The sequence below is a fragment of the Panthera tigris genome, chromosome D4 (assembly GCF_018350195.1).
Source record: "Panthera tigris isolate Pti1 chromosome D4, P.tigris_Pti1_mat1.1, whole genome shotgun sequence".
Lineage (NCBI taxonomy): Eukaryota > Metazoa > Chordata > Mammalia > Carnivora > Felidae > Panthera > Panthera tigris.
This window is the reverse complement of record NC_056672.1, coordinates 45,975,129-45,994,506: the sequence shown is the minus strand read 5'-3', so window position 1 is coordinate 45,994,506 and position 19,378 is coordinate 45,975,129. Positions and strand designations below refer to the sequence as shown.

The 19,378-nt window shown below is 41.3% G+C and overlaps 1 long non-coding RNA gene across 2 annotated transcripts in view; it reads right to left on the bottom strand.

Annotated features, from left to right (window-relative positions):
- Positions 1-5,424: 5,424 nt before the first annotated feature.
- The window catches only part of LOC102959087, a 93,837-nt gene continuing 79,883 nt past the window's right edge, over positions 5,425-19,378 (bottom strand). For both annotated transcript variants that reach the window (XR_006210856.1, XR_006210857.1), the window contains 2 exons: positions 8,235-8,372; positions 5,425-5,692 (listed from right to left, as the gene is read on the bottom strand). This is a non-coding gene — a long non-coding RNA (uncharacterized LOC102959087). The remainder of the gene's footprint in view (positions 5,693-8,234; positions 8,373-19,378) is intronic.

Sequence of the window (19,378 nt, the reverse complement as noted above, 5' to 3'; positions counted from 1 at the left end):
ATGCTTTTTTAATAAAATTGAGTCCTCAAAGAAAAGTATGCTGGGTCTACACAAGTGAAGTAAAGGACTAATTGGTTTGGGGTTGGATTCTGAATTCGCAAGCAGGTTAGAACAAGCTTTTTCCCCCCTGCATGGGATGCATAAATACAGACACCTGTGCAGTGTACTAGGCTATTGCTGTTAAAGAAAACCTTATCTTCTCTTCCGACAATTTGTCGTGAGGACAATGTCAGGAAGAAAACCTTCCCAGTACCAGGGTGGGAGGGGCCAGCAGACAGAACAAAGTCGTGAAACAGACTTATTATCATGTGAAAACCAGAGCTGAAAGGAAGTTTTTGATAGAGCTGGAACCCCTGTTGCCAAGGAAAATGGGCCAGGAGGTCTATGATATCTAAGGTCTTCAGTAATTGTATCTGAGAGCAGACTTGTAACAAATGCTTTCAAGTCTGTTAACTGGATTGCTTTGGAAAATCCCAGCTGAACTCTTAGAATCTCATCTGCCTCATTCCAATTTTGCCAATATTTTAAATGTGTATATAGTATAAGAACCAGGGCTTTCTGAAACCCTGCCATTAAGGTAATACCAGAGGAGGAGACAGAGAGGGGAGCAGGGAAGGTGTGTGGCTGAAGGTTGGTGGCACAAGAAGGCAGCTCCAACAGAGACGGACTATAACAGAATGGCCTTCTATGCTTTTTAAAGGGAATTTCCAGGATAGACACACCTCACAGACAAATCTAAGTATGGCAATACCTTCCTCATTTTCTATAATCCATGCCTCTGTTCTCAAGCATTTATGTGGATAATTGAAAAATGACAGTATATCGGGGACCTGGTGGCTCAGTCAGTTAAGCATCCAACTTTGGCTCAGGTCATGATCTCATGGTTCGTGGGTTCCAGCCCCACGTAAGGCTCTGCGCTCAGATCTCAGAGCCTGGACCCTGCTTCGGATTCTGTGTCTCCCTCCGTCTCTGCCCCTCCCTGCTTACACTCTATCTCTCTCAAAAATAAATAAACATTGAAAAATTTAAGAAAAATGACAGTATAACACATTTCTTTCCTTGAGTCTCCATTTCCCTAAAGGCAGATGAGCTTCAATACTGAAGACAAATGCTCCATGTGGCAAAGGACAGTCGTGTCTCAGGTAATCCAGTGATCTCATCCTGATAGCCCGGCCCTACCAGTGCCCTTCCCAACAACCCTGAATGGAAGCAACACCCATGCACCCATGGGAATAGAATGGCTCCAAATGGCCTTTTGTTTTCATGCTCCTAATCTTCAGAGTCCTCATGCTCTTCTCTTGACCTTGCTTTGTTTCCAAGGTGAAATATTTATATTCCTACTGTACCTTATTTTGATAGCTGGTTTATGGTGTCTCTCATTATGCTCTTTAAGATGTCGTTACTGATAACCCATTAAGACTTTGTAATGGAGGAAAAAATATCCATCCTGTACTGGGATAAGAACTAGGGCTTAGGGGCGCCTGGGTGGCTCAGTCGGTTAAGCGTCCGACTTCAGCTCAGGTCACAATCTCGCGGTCTGTGAGTTCAAGCCCCGCATCCAGCTCTGGGCTGATGGCTCACAGCCTGGAGCCTGCTACCGGTTCTGTGTCTCCCTCTCTCTCTGTCCCTCCCCCATTCATGCTCTGTCTCTCTCTGTCTCAAAAATAAATAAACGTTAAAAAAAAAAATCTTTAAAAAAAAAAAAAAAAGAACTAGGGCCTAAAAGGTAAAAAGCATATGTATGGTCCATTATCTACTCACCATCAAGTGCAGACACACCATCCATAATTTATGCCAACATATATAGAGTATATAGAGAGCATAAAACTAGGGCATGAACTATTATTGTTTTGAGAGAGAGAAAGAAAAAAAGAGAGAGTGGGGTAGGGGCAGATGGAGAGGAAGAGAGAGAATCTCAAGTAAGCTCCACGTTCAGCACAAAGCCCAACTCAGGGTTCCATCACATGACCCTGGGATCATGACCTGAGTCAAAATCAAGAGTCAGATGCTTAACCAACTGAGCCACCCAGGTGCCCTAAGGCAGAAATTATTGAAGCCAGGTCCAGGTACCCAGTTCTTCAATATACTGTTCTCTCTACTGTAGTGTATGCTTGAAAATTTCCATCACAAAAAACTTCAAAAATATATATGGGATCCGAGAGACAAACTCAGAAAAGAAAAAAAAAGTGATCTGAATGATATTCTCTGATGTTAGATTACTGTAGGCAGCATTCCTATGCTTAGGAGACCTCCAGTGTTCCTCTCTGCAACCTTGGGAAGCTCGTGGGAGGAAGAGGGGTGTTTATTTTTAGTGTATGTTACTTTAGTGAGTGCCCAGTTTTCTTGCTGAGGTGGTCCAGGCACGAAATGCTATGTATTTGATTTTTTCAAACTACATGGCAGCAAGGAAATAAAAGTGTAAAAGCTTCGGTATCGGACAGACTAGATTCAAACACTCTTAGGGTACAACTTGGGAGCACTTACTAATTTCTCTGACCTTTCATCCCCTACCAAGTAGAGTTAATATCAGTTTCACAAGGTTATTATAGAAAAAGTGCCTACTGATAGGTCTAGCAAATAACAGATTGTCGATGCATTCTCGTTTCCTTCCTACTTGTCATATTTTCAGCTGCCAGTCATATAGCATGTTGAAAAAATTCCAAAGACTTTCTAGATATAACTCGGAAACCTTTTCAGTTCTCCAAAACACCAGCAAAATCTTGACATATCCAGTCACTGCACATTATTAATAGTAGAGCTATTAATAGACAAGGAACCCACGCCTTTAGATAGACACCAGATTGTGTGGTGTTATTAGAAAGGACAATAAACTCTCAGTTAGGGACATGAATTCTCATCTCCACTCTCTCACTAAGAATCATTGCCTTTAAAAGGGACACCTAGCCATCTCCTGTCCTTGGAGAAGAAATTTTTCTAAAGCATTTTTGAGCCCCCAACTTTCTAAAACAGAATGATAAGCATAGAAACAGACTAAAATATATATTCCATTAATAATTTGATATGTTACTATACTAAATAGACATCAGTTTGATTGTCCTCAGGTATGAAAACCACCCTTATTAGATTTTGACAAAGTAAAAGCACTGTACAAATATGAGGTTTTGACTCTGGATCAAATGGCCTTGGCCAGAGGCCACTGCAAATAGTTCTGTTGTGTGATTATTACTGTTTTTACTATGATGAAAGCGGGATTATGAATTTAATGCAATAAATAGCTGCAAAGTAGCTAAAGCTCAGCATAGAGAATAATTAACAGTGTGGGACATCAGCAGGCCCCTGGCCTGGCCCCGTGCTTACCGTGGCCTTGGCAAGTTCCAATTGCTTGATTGCTACAATAAAGCATACCCTGTCTTTAAAAGTTGTTAGAAGTTAAATGAGACAATGCTGGTAAAATGTTCCTGGTATTACTAAGTGCCTAAGAATCTATTTTCTTCATGAATTTCCACTTTGGAAATATTATATCAGTACTTTATCAATCAGGTTGATTTTCCAGAGTTAAAATTCAAAATTTTACTTTTCATATTTATGAGTCATTCACTGTTACATGTGTATGTGAGAGAGAGAGACAGAGACACAGAGATTACACATTTATAGGGTTTCAAAAAACAACAAAATCTTAATTAAAATAGCAAGAGGACAGTATTCAGCTGAGCTGAGCAGTCATGAAGGCAACATGGAACTCACAGACAGACTAGAGGGAGTTAAGGAGTCGGTGACTCTCAGTAAGAAACTGCTTCCTTCCATCAAAAGTCACAGATGTCTCTACAGCCCTTGCCACCACAGCCCCGGTCACAGGCAAGTTGTGCACGCACATCAGTCAAGACGATATGCAAATCACCCTTGAACAACAAAGGAGTCACATCTCCAGCATATTCCATATCTGAAGAATTGAAAGCTAAGAAAAGAAAGAGCCTGCACAAGGCATGTAAACACAGTTGAAGGGTCTACATTTGAGATGCTACATTTTGAACAATTGCCGGAGACAGCATTCTCTTCTGTGGAAAATCAAGCTTTCATTCAAGAGAGTGACCCATAAAACCTAGACAGTGCTGGATGTGACCCAGTACTCTGCTACTGACACAGAGCAGCAGGTGACCCAAAACCCAGAGGACAGGAAGAAACCAACACACAAATGGAACCACCCAGACCCAGCCTTCCTCCGACCTCATTTATCATAATCCTAATGGATGGGGACAGAGGACAAGCCGCTGCTGGTGTGTGCTGTTTTTGCTACGTGTGAATTCAAGGCACAAATGAATCTATGTATTTCCACCGTTTAGGCTGAGGTCTTCTCAAAGATGGCCTGCAGTTTTGTTTTAAAAAAAGAAAGAAAAAAATCAGGTGAACTGGACTGATAACCATACAACATTTGCAGAGAAACACCCATGACAAACGATGGCCAGACAGCCTAATCCTATCTGAGGGCACCACCTCTGATGTGTACACGACAGGTATTGATTCTGGCCCTGACAGTCTTCAGCCTCTCACCACAAGACGGGACTTGGAAACCTCAGGCAAGCTGGCTGTCTTTCCCTAGGGGCTCAGTATCATCGCCAGGGACTCCCAGGGAAGAACAGACCCCAGGACTTTTACTATTTGAGGACAAAGGGATTATCTTCCTGTCTCCGCTCCAAACTGAAAAAGCAAATCGTCTACCTTTACGTTTCTTCTGGCTCATAAGTCTTCCTCAATGCTTCCCTCATTTTTCTTCTTCCTTTCTCTCCTCACAGTTTCTTTTCCCAGAGCCATTCATCTTGTCCTCACCTTCTATCAACCAGGAAATCATTTAGCTGCTGAGACGGGTGGCCCCAGTTTACTTTGTTTTAAAGATAGACTTAGCCCCTAGTGGAATCCCTGCCAGAAAGCCTGCTCCACCGCCGCCCCCACTGCCCCGCCGCCCTCACCTCCTCATCCTTGAGTAAGAAAACCCAGACATTTATTTGGGCCTGCAACTGCCCTTGCCGGAGGAGCCAGAACCTCCCAGACAAGGGAGGAAATGCTGTAGACAATAGCTGAAGCCACTCGGTCCACAGCACTCAACTTTTCAACCACACCCATTGGTGGAATTTGTTACCGGTAAACACGCATTGCTCTAAGCACCATTATTTGTTAGAGATGAAAGGGAAAAATCATCTGCTCCTGAAGTCAGCCCAGCTCTTACAGATGATTCTGGATCTGATACACATGAAAAGTGGATATTTGTGCTTCTCTGAGCCAGAAACTAGACAGGGAAGCCCTTTGCTACCTAAAGATTGCCCTTTTCTCTGTACCTGGAGCCCAGTTGGTCTGCTGAAACTCCAGGATGGGCAATGACTTCAAATCAGATTGTAAAGTAATGAGGGCAGGGAACATGAGAAACCTGTGCAACACTGCTTGGAAACCGTATCAAAATCCCCTTTAAGAATTACATGGTGGTTTGAGTTAGCCTTACAAAATTACATTGAACCTAAGTAAAATGATAATAAGAATAGTGAAGAATACGGAAAAAGAACAATGAGAGTACCAGCGATGATCCACATCCTGAGGGCGTCCTTCCTGACTCACCCAGCCCGTCTCCCCATAGGTGAAGCTGCTACCTGTCAGAACTTGCAACATCTCTCGGGATCCTCTTCTCTTTCGTGGTATCTCTCAACTTAGTCCAGCAGCCATAGCTCCAACCTCTCTCCAGCAACTGGCAAATAATGAGCAAATCATTCAGTCAATGTATTGCATTCAATGTATTTCAAATACTTTGCAGTTCTGTGTAGGGTCTTCAAAGTCAGCATAACCCTGTTACATTTCTATCTCATCCATGGTAAACGCTCTGTCTTTTAATGACAGATTTGATTTTTCCAATAGCCAAGAGGTATTCATAGCCAGTCCCTCTGGGAAATAAAATTGGTTATCAAGCGAGATAAAATATTTTCTGTTAAAAATAAAGTGTACTCTATTTTTTTTAATGTTTGTTTATTTATTTTGAGAGAGTGCAAGTGGGGGAGGGGGCAGAGAGAGGGGGAGAGAGAATCCCAGGCAGGCTCCACACTCAACACAGAGCCCCACGAACCGTGAGATCATGACCTGAACTGAAATCAAGAGTCGTGTGTTCAACCAACTGAGCCACACAGGTGCCCCCAAAATATACTGTAAAATAATGTGTGTGTGTGTGTGTGTGTGTGTGTGTGTGTGTGTGTGTGTGTAATAAATTGGCTCTGAAAGATGTTTCCACTGGTAGGTTTAAATATGTTTTATACCAGTAGGTATGAAGTTTCCAAGGGTCACAGCTCTGAAGGACAATTCACATTTGGATATACACATTATGCTATGTTTGCTTTAAAAGATTGATTATTTTATAGCTACAATTCATAAAGCCTGTGGTCATAAAACACCTCCCTCTATCTTGGAGGCAGACTACACTTGTATAAATAATGTTATCAGGTTCTAACTCAGCGAAGACCACTTCTGGCCCTAAACGTGGCTAGACTCCATTCCACTCTCAAGTAGCCAGGACCACAGGATCTATTCCCAAACATGACTTCTAGCTTACACAGGAAAATAAAAAAAGGAAATTTCATGGCAAAGGAACCAATCCTGTAAAAGGGTAAGAAGTTACTAAAAAATCGAAACAGCTTCAACCATAGAAAAAAGCTTAATATTGGTTTGGGGGCATTTTTGTCAATTACAAAGGGCTTTTAAAGAGACAGGCAGCAACTTTATCTCGATACCACATCTGCCACTTGCCAAGGTGTGGCATCCATCCCCAATAACCCTGCTTTGTCACCATCCAGCTCCAACGGACTCAACGGTGCCCTTTGTCACTTGCGAGTCTCACTCCTCAAATCTGCTGCTTGCTACTTGAAAAGCTCCTAATCTACAATTTCGTATTCTGTGCCCACAACCTCCACGTTATGTTTACTCATTCTCTTCTTAATTCTCTAAAAAGTGGGATTCTGGTTTCCAGAAATAAAGACTGGACTTGAGATGGATTCAATTCTTGGCTTTTAGTTGTGGCCTCAGAAAATGTCATTAAACTTCCTAAGTCTTTCCAAATAAAAAAGAAACTATTATAGGCTGTCCTAAATTATTTAATATATATTCCTTAAAAACTGAAAAAAAACATGACTATATAAGGCAAGTGTTTATGAGTTTGGTGTATTTTCGTCTGCATATGTTACATACATAAGTTTTATGATGTGGGAACATAGTATAATATTTATTGTTGTGCTGTGTGTTTTGCTTCCCTTTACAAGATTACCAGTAATGCAGCCTCTGCTTATACATGTCTTTGCAGTGACCAAGAGCCACATAATCGTGAAAGTAATCCCTTCTGTTGTGGCTGCTGAAATGCTGGCATTGTATCTGATATTGAGAGGTCCTCCCCATTTTGGTTTTAGATCTTCCTCCCTCTACCTGCATACATTTGCCCTCCTGCGGTCTTCTAGAACAACACATATAAATCTAATCCCTTTGCCATATGACAACCCTAAAATATTGAAAGTGAGCTTTCATATCTCTCCAGCTCTTTTCTTCTCCAATCTGAGTAGCCTTGGTGTTTTTGTTTTTCTTTGTCTATTTCTCCTCCGACGTTATTTGTGGGTCCTTGGTCGTCCTCACCATAGCATCTGCCAACTCTAGCTTCTCACACCCCTGAGGCCTCCTTCAGTTCCATCTCTCACCTGAAACCCTTACCCTGTCAGTGTAAACTCCTCTCTCTCCCCCAACTTCTACTGAACTTTATTCTGTTTTCATAGGTCTCCTCATCTAGGCTGTAAAAGATATGTCTTGTATTTCTTTTGGAACAAACCACTACCCACTTTTCACCTCTGCCATCATCAACCTCATAGGAGACTGTCTCAAAGCTACCTTTAGATTCTTTTGGTTGACTTTGGCAGTTATTTCCTTTTTTTTTTTATGCAACCAATACATTTTCTGTGCATTGTTGCATCCTTTAGAACAGTCTCAAAAGCTAATAAACTAATCAAAATGCTTTATGAAGTGGAAAAAGGAAGGATCAAACATAAAGAGAATTGTATTCATCATCTGGGCCCAGTTTTATTTTCTTTAATGTGCATATGTATACATAGTTGTCAAAATGACTACTCTGGAGTCCAACTGCTAGGGTTCAAATCCCTATCACTTAATAGCTCTGTGTCCTCTCTTTACTTCTGTTTCTTCATCTGTAAAATGGGGATAATAGAAACCGCCTCATGAGGTTGTTATGAAGATTTCGCGATTACCAGTAATTACGTGGGAAGTGCCTAGATCAGTAGTTGGCACTAGGCAAGCAAATGTTTGCTACTGTGATGCTGAAGAGGACAATGATCTAGGCGCTCGGGAAAATCACTTTTCATCTTTCCAGGTCTCAACTCCCTAACCTGTAAAACGAGAAGGAAAAAGGATTAAATGCTTCCAACTGTGATAGTGACAACTGTACGATCCTAGAGCCCTTGACATTTTACAAAGCACGTCCATATGCAGCAGCTCACCGGGAAACACTCATCAGTATCCCATGCTTTCAGTATACCTGACTTGCTGAAACAGCTGACCAATGTACTGGAAAGTCTAAATACTGACTCTGGGCCCTGGCCTCCATTTAGCAGAAAGATCCAAAGTCCTCAAATAGCTTATGCCTTCTCCAGTATCTGGCTTGCTATCTGCTATCTGCAAAATAACTCACCTTGAAAATCTGGACTACCAAATGGCATGTAAGAAACTGGAAAGAGGCAGGCAACGAATAAAACAAGGCAAGGATATTTATTGAGTATCTACAATATAGATCATTATAATGTCAATCCCATTAAGCCTTCACAACAACCCACGTGGAAGGTTTTACTACCCGTATTTCTGAGATGATTTCCTCATAGAGGCTCAATACGAGTGCCCAAAGTCACACAGTTACTAAGTTGAAATCAGGTTGGAAGTCTGACTGAGCTCAAAGCTTGACCTCATGCTAAAGTTCCACACTGTCTCCCTGAGATTTGCAATCTACTAGGATTGGGTTGCCATTTTAACTTCTCTGCTCAACCTTAAGCCCACTGAAAGGTTTTGTTCGATAAATGGTGCCAAGAACATGATGAGGTATTTTATCGTAACAACTGGCCTATAGGTGGCAATATTTTCCACTCGTGACTGACCCAATCCAGCACTCATCAAGAAAGCCTCAATGCAAAAATGTCACTGTAATTTGAAGGCACCCTGAGACAGCTCTACCTCACAAGTCCACCCCGAAAGCGATCCAGACAGCTATTGAGCAATGACATTTCTTCCATATTTACAGTGTAACAGAGAACAAACACGTCTAAACCATGATCATTGTTCCATATAATAAATATTGTCATTGAATGAGCTCAGGCCACTTTTTTTTGTTCTTGTTCTTCCTCGTTTATTTCCCACCAACACATTTTATTGCTCCCTGGCTTGATGGCTGCTAGCCCTGAGGGCACGCGAAAGTGAAGTCAGCAGAACTGTTGCTGAAAAGTCTCCAGTTGGTCAACAGACTTGCTTGCCCATTCAAAGGAAGTAGCATGAAAGTGAGGGAGCAACGAAGCCATGGTCTTGAGATCCCAAAGATATCACTGTGTTTGGCAAACTCCACCGAACTAGAATGTTTGGCCTTAAATAGGTGAAATTATAATTATATGTTAAGCTACATCTACATTAGGGGCTCCTGGGTGGCTCAGTTGGTGAAGTGTCCAACTCTTGATTTCAGCTCAGGTAGTGATCTCAAGGTCTGTGAGTTCATTCAAGCCCCAAATCAGGCTCCCCGCTGACAGTGTGGAACCTGCTTGTGATTCTCTTTTCCTCTCTCTCTGCCCCTCCCCCGCTGTCTCCCTCTCTCTAAATGAATAGATAAACCCTAAATAAAAAAAAATTTTTTTAAAGCTACATCCACATTATCTTCATGGTCATTTTAAGAGACAGTTACCTGATGCCAGGCAGGGTACACTATATATTACTCTGTTTGGGCCTCACATGTAATCTTGTGAGGTAGGCACAGTTGTTATAACCATATTTAATGAGGAAACTGAGGCACAGAAATGTTTTGTAGTGTTCTTATTGTCATAGAACAAAACAATGGTAGCATGAGGATCCACACGCCAGCAGCCAACCTCCAATGCCCATGCTTTTTCAAAGCAAGTTTCTGATTGCTTCTGGAAAATGGTAAGATACTCAAGTGCATGCCCATAAGCAGAACCATTTAGTTTAATAGTTTTCATGAGATTTCCCAATCCATTTAAACAATCCTGTACCAAGCAGTTAGTGTGATGAAAATGAACGCGATCTGCGTATGCTAAGAAAACCAAAGCCACGGTGATCAAATGAATTTCCTCTGTAGGGTCACTTCACATACCTATTAGATTGATCACACACAGCATTTGAGATGGAATTACTCTGAGAATTTTTGGTATGGCTGGAGCTAACTTATGGTGAGTGTACTTAAGGGATTACATTTGATTCTTACCATGACTTTTAGTCAAAGTATCTGACAATGAGATGAATAGCTGTTAGAAAGGAAAGGTAAAGAGAAAACTGTCAGCCCACAGAACAACTTGTCACTGATTTGTTTCAGAGGCTTGAATTCATAACTCTTCTTCCTCTTTTTAACTCCACAAAGGTCCTTCTCCTTCCAGACAGTTCCTCTTCCCAAAGCCAAGGACTGATAAGGAATGAGGACAGAATATCAGGTGCCTTGTTGTCTCAAGTGGCTTATTGACATCGCTAAGATTTTTCAGACTGGGTGACACCCATTTAGCTTACTATGCCCCTCATGGCAATAATCTTTAGTACTTTCTCCCTGAGAAGGAGTGAAGTACAGTGGAGTGGGATGATCCCATTATAAGAGCTAATTGTATGTGGCCACAAAATACAACTGAAAGGCAAAGGGGGGCAATGGCTTGTAACAAGGAAGCTAGGAGACCCCACCTGGGGCAATGCTCCCTATGTTATACCATCAAGGAGGCATGACAAATGGAAGATGGCACAGCCCTAGGGGTTGGAAGGTCCAGATCCGAGTACCACTCACCCTATGATCTTGGGCAAGCTCCTTTTCTGTTGAGGCTCCAGTTGGATCACTGTTGTAAGGGATAAAAGCTCACCCAGAGGGTCGGGAGACACTGATGAGATTTCATTCTGGCAGATATCGGTCACTCTAGGGGTCTATGTCAATGTTAGTTGTGAGTTGATTCTTCAGAGTTCTGGCCTTGCCTCTCACTCTATCCAAAAGCTTGCCCTTGATCTTTGCACCTCTTCCAAAGCCCAGAAGAGGTAAAGATTCGACATTGCCTTGGGTGTGATCCCAGGCAGTCTTATTAATCAACATGACTTCCTGTTTCCCTACAGTGAGAAGAGAGGAGGGAAGCAAGGTCTGAGGAGAGTGGCAGGGGCCACACCAAGCGAGGACCTCAGCAGGGACAACAAGAGCCTGCTCAAGCTGAGTCAGTCCAGTGTTTTTTCCTGTTGAATGATTCACATGCTGAGGCAAATCGGTCTGAGATGTGCACACTCTTCTTTGCCTTTCATGACCTTCCAAATGTGTTGGTGATTTTTGTTTTTGTTTTTCCTATTTCACTTCTCTTTCCTTGGAAAAATGATTGTACTGTTTTCATTCTAGGTTGAGGTCCCCCCCAACCCCCACCCCCTGTCATTTCAATGTTTGGGGTGGAGCGGCGGTCATATCAAAAAAACACTGTGCTAATACATGACATTAAAGCCACTTAAATGTCCATTTTAATTGTTATTCATATTCCCTAAGCTTCTTGTGTTTTTTTAACTCAAGTAGGTTAAATTAGAAATAAAATCTCATTGCATATTATATACAATAAAGTCTGAGTCTTTAAAAATCAAGCTCTAAATAGATGAATTTTCCATATGTGTCTTAAAAGGCTTATTGTTGTACACAACCAAGACTTTTTTCAGTTATTTTGAATGGGAATTCCTTCTGGAATACATAACAGAAAAAACATTTTTCTTCTTAACAAAATTAAAACTTTGATTCATTATTTTTTTTTAATTTTTTTTAACCTTTATTTATTTTTGAGACAGAGAGAGACAGAGCATGAATGGAGGAGGGGCAGAGAGAGAGGGAGACACAGAATCGGAAGCAGGCTCCAGGCTCTGAGCCATCAGCCCAGAGCCCGACATGGGGCTCGAACTCACGTCGTGACCTGAGCTGAAGTCGGATGCTTAACCGACTGAGCCACCCAGGCGCTCCAGAACTTTGATTCATTATTAAAAGCCATAATCCCTAAATCCTTTTAACACTCCTGGCCACCATTTTGTCCTCTCATGTTTAAGTGAGGTCAGTTGTCACCGAGGCCCTTCTTGCATGCTTGGTTCATCTCCATGCATATCTATAGCTGTAATATCCTTTTTAGACAAGTTATCCAGGAAGAGATGGTTTTACTATTTGGTTAAATCTGGACAATGCTGACATTTCCCAGCTTAAGACCCTCTGGTAACTTCTCACTATAGTTAGAATAGTAGCCAAACTCCTTTTCATGACTTATAGAACCCCATATGGCCTATTCTCTGACCTTCTCTCCAACCGATTTCCTCCTCATTCCCACACTGGCTTTCTCTCTGTTCCTCAAAAGGGCCAGTTTGTTTCAGGTGCTTTGCACTTGCCATTGCTACTTCCCTCATCTTCCTCCGACTGCTTCCTCTCCTTTTTAGGTCTAAGGTCAAATGTCACTTCCTCACAGAAGTCATCAATGTCTCCCACACCAAGCAGGTCGTAACCACTTTCCTGCATTATTTTCTTCCCAGCAGGTAAAGCACTTTTGGAATGCTTCAGGTCTGTTATACTCCAGGAGAAGGAGGCCTTTATCTGTCTTGTTCACTGCTTTATTACTGTTTCCAGAACAGCTCTCAATACATAGGAGGCACTCAATAAGACTGTTAAAGGGAAAAATCCTGGCTCATCTCCACACCTCCTTAAAGCTCTTCCGTTATCATAGGGAGCTCTGGTTGCCTTGAGTCTTATTACACATTGGGTAACCCAGTCTAAATGAACAATTACAATGACATCATCAGATGGCTCTCACAACATTAAAAAGCTGGTAACGTCCAATTTCATCCCAATTTTGGAAAGAGAGGAAGAGAATGTTGATGACACACCCTAATTTCTTGGGTAGTTCTTTTCAAACTTTTCCAACAAGATATAACTAATAGTTTAGGGGGATTAGAACAGGAGTATAAAATGGCCCCCAAAGACAATATATGTTTCACATGTTGTGGATTTTTTTAATTTTCAAAAAATGTTTACTTATTTATTTTGAGAGAGAGAGAGAGAGAGCACAAGAGCACACACGTGGGGGAGGGGCAGAGAGAGAGAGGGAGAGAGAGTCCCAGACTAACAGCATGGGACCAAGACCTGGGGCTCTAATCCACAAACCGTCAGATCATGACCTGAGCCGAAATCAAGAGTCAGATGCTTAACCGACTGAGCCACAGAGGTGCCCTTTACATGTTTTTAAAATCCAGATGGGGGCGCCTGGGTGGCTCAGTCGGTTAAGCGTCCGACTTCAGCTCAGGTCATGATCTCGCGGTCCGTGAGTTCGAGCCCCGCGTCGGGCTCTGTGCTGACAGCTCAGAGCCTGGAGCCTGTTTCAGATTCTGTGTCTCCCTCTCTCTCTGACCTTCCCCCATTCATGCTCTGTCTCTCTCTGTCTCAAAAATAAATAAACGTTAAGAAAAATTAAAAATGAATAAAAATAAAAAATAAAAAATAAAATCCAGATGAACTTTGCATTCTAATAATCACATATCTGAGTTTGATTTAGCATAAAAGAAATTTCCCCTCAAATTGTTGGAAGAAATATGCCCTCCAAGAAGATGTGTCCTGTTCACCCTGGAAAACCACCAAGGATCCCCAAGTACATATGATCCAAGCTGGTAATCATCTAGAAATAATTCTAGTGGAGCCTTGAAGGGAGAACAGCCCCTACCCATCCTTTGCTACCCTCACCCCATCTTCACCCCAGTGAGGAAGAGCTCTGGAATAAAGACACCTAAGTGAGCCTTAAGTCATAAGGGGTGTGAAGTTTTGAAAAGGAAAAACAAGGCTAAAAGTTATATCTTTCTGCATCACTCTTTTTTCAGACATTTCTTTTAAATCATTTCACTGCTCTCTTTCTTTCCATGCGCTTGGCAAGGTGAGAGGTATAAACTCTCCTTGCTCCCTAGAGGAGAGAACCTACAATGAGCATATAACTCAATTTTCCCAGGACCATCCTGGTTATGACTATGTTGTCCTGGCAGTATTATTCATGCTCCCTCTCCATTTGTATAGTATATGGTCACTCCAACGGATGCCTTCCCCACTCTCCCTCCCACTTAAAAGGACAAGCAGGAACCACTCTGAACAAGTCATAAACAACATGATGTAAATCTTCTTCAGTCCAATTTCAACCCACCAAGAAAAAGGAGTCCTTATGACTCAGATGAGTTGTCCATTTGATCCATTGAGAAAAATCATAAAAGCATTTGGGGTCCAAACCTTGGTTTTAGCAATGACATTTCCTTTGTCTAATACATTTCTGCAATTAGGAAATCGATAATTACTATGGGTTGCTCATTGAGGATTGGAGGTTCAGGATCCAAGCCATCATGGCACAAATTACAATAATAATATTTATAGGAACAAGACAAAAGAAGCGACCAGGATGGTGAGGGTGAATTGAGTTAATTAGTAAAAGCATTTAAAAATAAAATGTAATAGGGGCGCCTGGGTGGCTAAGTCGGTTGAGCGTCCGACTTCGGCTCAGGTCATGATCTCACGGTCTGTGAGTTCGAGCCCCGCATCGGGCTCTGTGCTGACAGCTCAGAGACTGGAGCCTGTTTCAGATTCTGTGTCTCCCTCTCTCTCTGCCCCTTCCCCCACTCATGCTCTGTCTCTCTCTCTCTCTCTCAAAAGTAAATAAACATTTAAAAAATTTGAAAAAATAAAATGTAATAAATGTAATATATTCAGTCAGAGATGCCACATGAATTTGAATAATCAGCCCTTTCAATGGCCTGGCATTTGAAGGCATGAAAAAGAAAACCGTTATCCCATGAATGTACCAAAAAAGATTGCTGGGGTAGTAATTATGGTGGCCACTGTGGGAAGCATAATAGACCAATGGTCCCAGCTGCTGCCCTCTGAGATCCATCACCACATTTGTTCTGAGGCCGTGCTTTCTGTGGCTGCTCCCAGCCATGACTAAGCACAGCAGGGCTACTAAGGGCAGGCCCGTTCCTGAAAGACCTCTGATGCGACTCCCAGTTAGCCTTGCCAGAACTTCCTCAGAATTGAAATCTTAAGGTCTTTCTTCCTCATCTTCTCTCCCTCTCTTCTTCACAGGGATCAGTCCTGCCTGGGGGTCGACAGCTCTCCCAGCGACCTCCAGCTCCCTCCCATTTTCTCTCACAAGGTTTTCCTCAACAGATCTTTTCAGGTCTAATCTCATTTTAGCATCTGCTTCTCAGACGACCTGAACTAACAAAGTGATCCAGGCAGGAACTAGTTGAGGGATAGCGAGAATTAAGCCTTTTAATGCATTTAAGATCATTATAAGATCTAATACCAAGAAGCAGGGTAATGAGAGATCATAAAAGAAGAAGTTGGAGGAGTTTAATACTTAAAAGGGAACTTTCCCAGAATAACTAAGTCATGATAGAAGTGGCTACGACAGTGGGGGTGGAGGTGAGAATACGCAGGGTCAGAAGTTATTCATTTGCATATCTGACGCTACATTAGGTCCAAAGGCCTGTAGGAGATCTTTTTGATGTAGAACTAGGGAAATGTTGACAACATTGTTTCTTGCCATCTAGAAGAAGCCAATCTATGGTGAAAGAGAAGAAAGGCAACAGAGAGGGAAGCAAGAGCTTGAGGGGGATCCTTGAGGGAGATTTTGACCTCTTATTTCAATTTTTGAGGAAGTCCGTCTGCATCCTGATAGCTCTCATGGGGGGTTGATTGTTCAACGTTTCTCATTTCACCTAAACTAGTTCAAGATGGGTTTAGTCACTTGTCACCAACAGAGATGTGACTCACACAACAGAGAAATTTTATTTTGTTTTCTCTGAAAAACACTTGTTGTATAGTATAAAAATATCCAAGGCCACATTACTCATAACAGCAAAAATAAATAAAATGGTAACAACTCAGACATCTACCAATGGTAGAAGAAATTGTAGCAAAATCATCCAATGGCATATTATTCAGCAATAACCATGAATAAAACTACAGCTACATGTCAATAATAAGTCTCAAAATAAAATATTGAGAAACTAGTAAGTTCTAGAAGAATTCACACTATAAGATTCCAGTTACATCAAGTTCAAAAACAAGTCAACTAAACCATGTATATTACGTAGGAATACAAACACAAATGGCAAAACTAAAGAAAAGCAGGTAATGGTTTATGCAAAATTTAGGATAGTGGTTACTTCCAGAGGTAAGAGGGGGATGTGACTGGAGAGGACACACAGGGACATCTAAGGACTGAAAAAGCTGTATTTCTTAAACTGAGACATGCATATAGGATGTTTGTTTTCTAATTCTATGCATATATATTTAATTCACTTACATACAATTTTATACATATATTTATATTTTTAAAGTAGGCTTCATGCCCAGCATGGGGCCCAACATGGGGATTGAACTCAGGACCCTGAGACCAAGACCTGAGCTGAGATCAAGAGTCAGACACAACAAACTGAGCCACCCAGGTGCCCCTACATATGATAATTTTAAAACAAAAATAATTATTACAATAGCTACTATTATTTTATATAATTAAATAAGACTACAGATGTTTAGCAATAGTGTCTAGCATAGAGTAAGCTCTCAATAAATGATAAGAGCCATAATGAGATGCAGATATTTGTACCACTTAGAAGAAAATACCAAAAAGTATGTCTTCATCTGTGTACACACCGCTGTGTTCCAAGATGCCTGAAAAATCTGTTAGAACCACAGCCCCATCAGAGATTGAAACCTGATGGTTTTCAACTTTTACTCATCTAAGTGATAGTACCAGAAGAGATTCTCAGATTCACAGCCACAGACAAGAACGTACTTGGTTAATATCAGACACTCGGTGGATATACAAAGTAATGAATATAAAGTGTTTAGTTACCTGATATCACATAATTAGCCCAACAATGAAAGAAAAAATAATATCTGCATCTTAGTAGAGAAAATAAGAAACAATGGATCAAGTGTCGGCTTCGATCTATTCTAACCGGGGTCTCTTCGCAAAATAAGAGAATTGTGGAATTAGTCACGTACCCTGACCATCATTTTATCTAGCCACTTATTTTACGACTGAAGAAGGAAAAGCTGAGAGAGGTTATTTGGATTCTTCAAGGTCAACAGTGACTTTGTGGTAGAGTCAGGACTAGAACAGAAGTTGGGATGGAAGCTGCAGAAAATGTCCTGCTATCGGTGTTCACAGACCAAAAAGAACAGAAGAAGAGACTAGAAGGAAAAGTGAGCGAGATCAGGTATGGACAGTCCAGCACCCCATCCCTTTCAAAGGAGCATAAGAGCTGGAATCCACTGAAGCTTGCAGAGGATATAGGCTCACCACTTTACTTTTTGAGTAGCACCTCTGAATGAACTCTACTGGAGACAAGTTCCTGGGAAGAAGCCACACTCAGCTAATTCTCATAGCAGAAAATATTTCATAGGCAATTTCAGAGAAATCTCCTTTTTTTAATGTTTATTTATTAGGGGGGGGGGGACAGGGCAGAGAGAGAGGGAGACAGAATCCCAACCAGGCTCTGCAGCTATCAGCGCAAAGCCTGACGCGGGGCTCGAACTCCCAAACTGTGAGATCACGACGTGAGCCAAAATCAAGAGTCCAACACTGACTTAACCGACTGAGTCACCTAGGCGCCCCTCAGAGAAATTGCTATCGCAACCTCACCCTTATCTCTATCATCTGCATCTAATGCACTTGATGAGCATACGGTACAATACTTGTTATTAACTATTTTATTTTTCTCTTAAATCATGTTTATCCCTAGCCAGTTACCAATCTAAGGCTAAGTTCACAATTATTTCTTCAATAAGTACTCACAGGGATAAAGGATAAAGGCTCTGTACTAGGCACTAGAAATCTAATGCAAAGTGTTTAATCAAATTCCATTTACTGTGTCCGATCACGGGAGACAGTGATTTATTCAGAAGAACATACCAAGCGGAAGTAACTCGATGCGGACAATTCCTCTCAACCTTTTTGTCACAAGACAATTAAATAAGAGCTCATAAAGAAACTTTGCTTGCTTCAAAATCTTATCATCTTCAGCCCAGCTGATAGGGAAAGTAGGTCTTATGGCTGAACTCTTGAACCAGGAAAGGATCAGTCCAAAGTTTCTGTCAGGTGACGTGACCTGCAAAACTATTTCCATTCCTTGGCTTATCTTTACGACCGAAAAATGATTGCCTCTTATTTGCTTTATATGCTGGAAAATGTGGTTGAATTGCTGAAGCTGTCCCAAGCTAGAAGTTTCCTTCTGGGAAAAAAGAAAAGTCATCCCCTAAATGCAAGGTTTAATTAATGAAAAAGTAGCCTAGATTATCAAACTATGCCTTTTTCTTTTTTTTTTTTTTGGTCTGATGTTTAGTGGTTTGGGAGTTTGTTTTTTTAACAAGCAAAAGACCTGTAAAAAGGAACCAGACCCTTCTCTAATTTTTATACTCTAATCTGTTGCCACTTCACAGTGTTTGTAGTAGCTCATAACAAGAAAGTATGACCTCATCAGTTATTCACTCACTGCCATTCAGCAATTTAATGAGTTTCATTGGAAATTCCCATTTTAGAGGAAATTTCTCAATTGTAAAATAACTCTTTTTTGTTATTTACAAATGAAAAAGTTGAATTGTAATCAAAGCATAGTGGATGATTTCTCTAAAGGAGTAATTCAGGGCGCAAAGCCAAGTTTAAGCCTCTCTGTTCATTAAAGAAAGCTAGATCTAAGATCCTAAACCAGGACTGTGACCAAACTGTGTGAGCATCTAGTTGGCTCTACGCACTGGTATAGTTTAACCAGCTTATAACTTCAGAGACTGACAGCAAAAGGAGAAGTTAACAACTAGCTATTGAATGACCAAGCAATGTGCATAGACAGTGTTCAAACAATTAGCGTAATACTCTCTTCCCAAGTGATATATTGCCTGAAACACTGGGTTAAATGGGGCACCCTCTGTATCTAACGGCAGTCAGTGGACAAAAGCTGTTGATCAAATGTCAACCTCCATAGTCCACTGGGGGAGGCAATAATTTATTCAAAATGTAGCATCAGAATAAAGTTACCTTTCAAAAACTAATCCTTTTATAAGGAAAATAGAGAGAGAAACAGACAGAAGGCACAAACAAGTAGATAACCATGA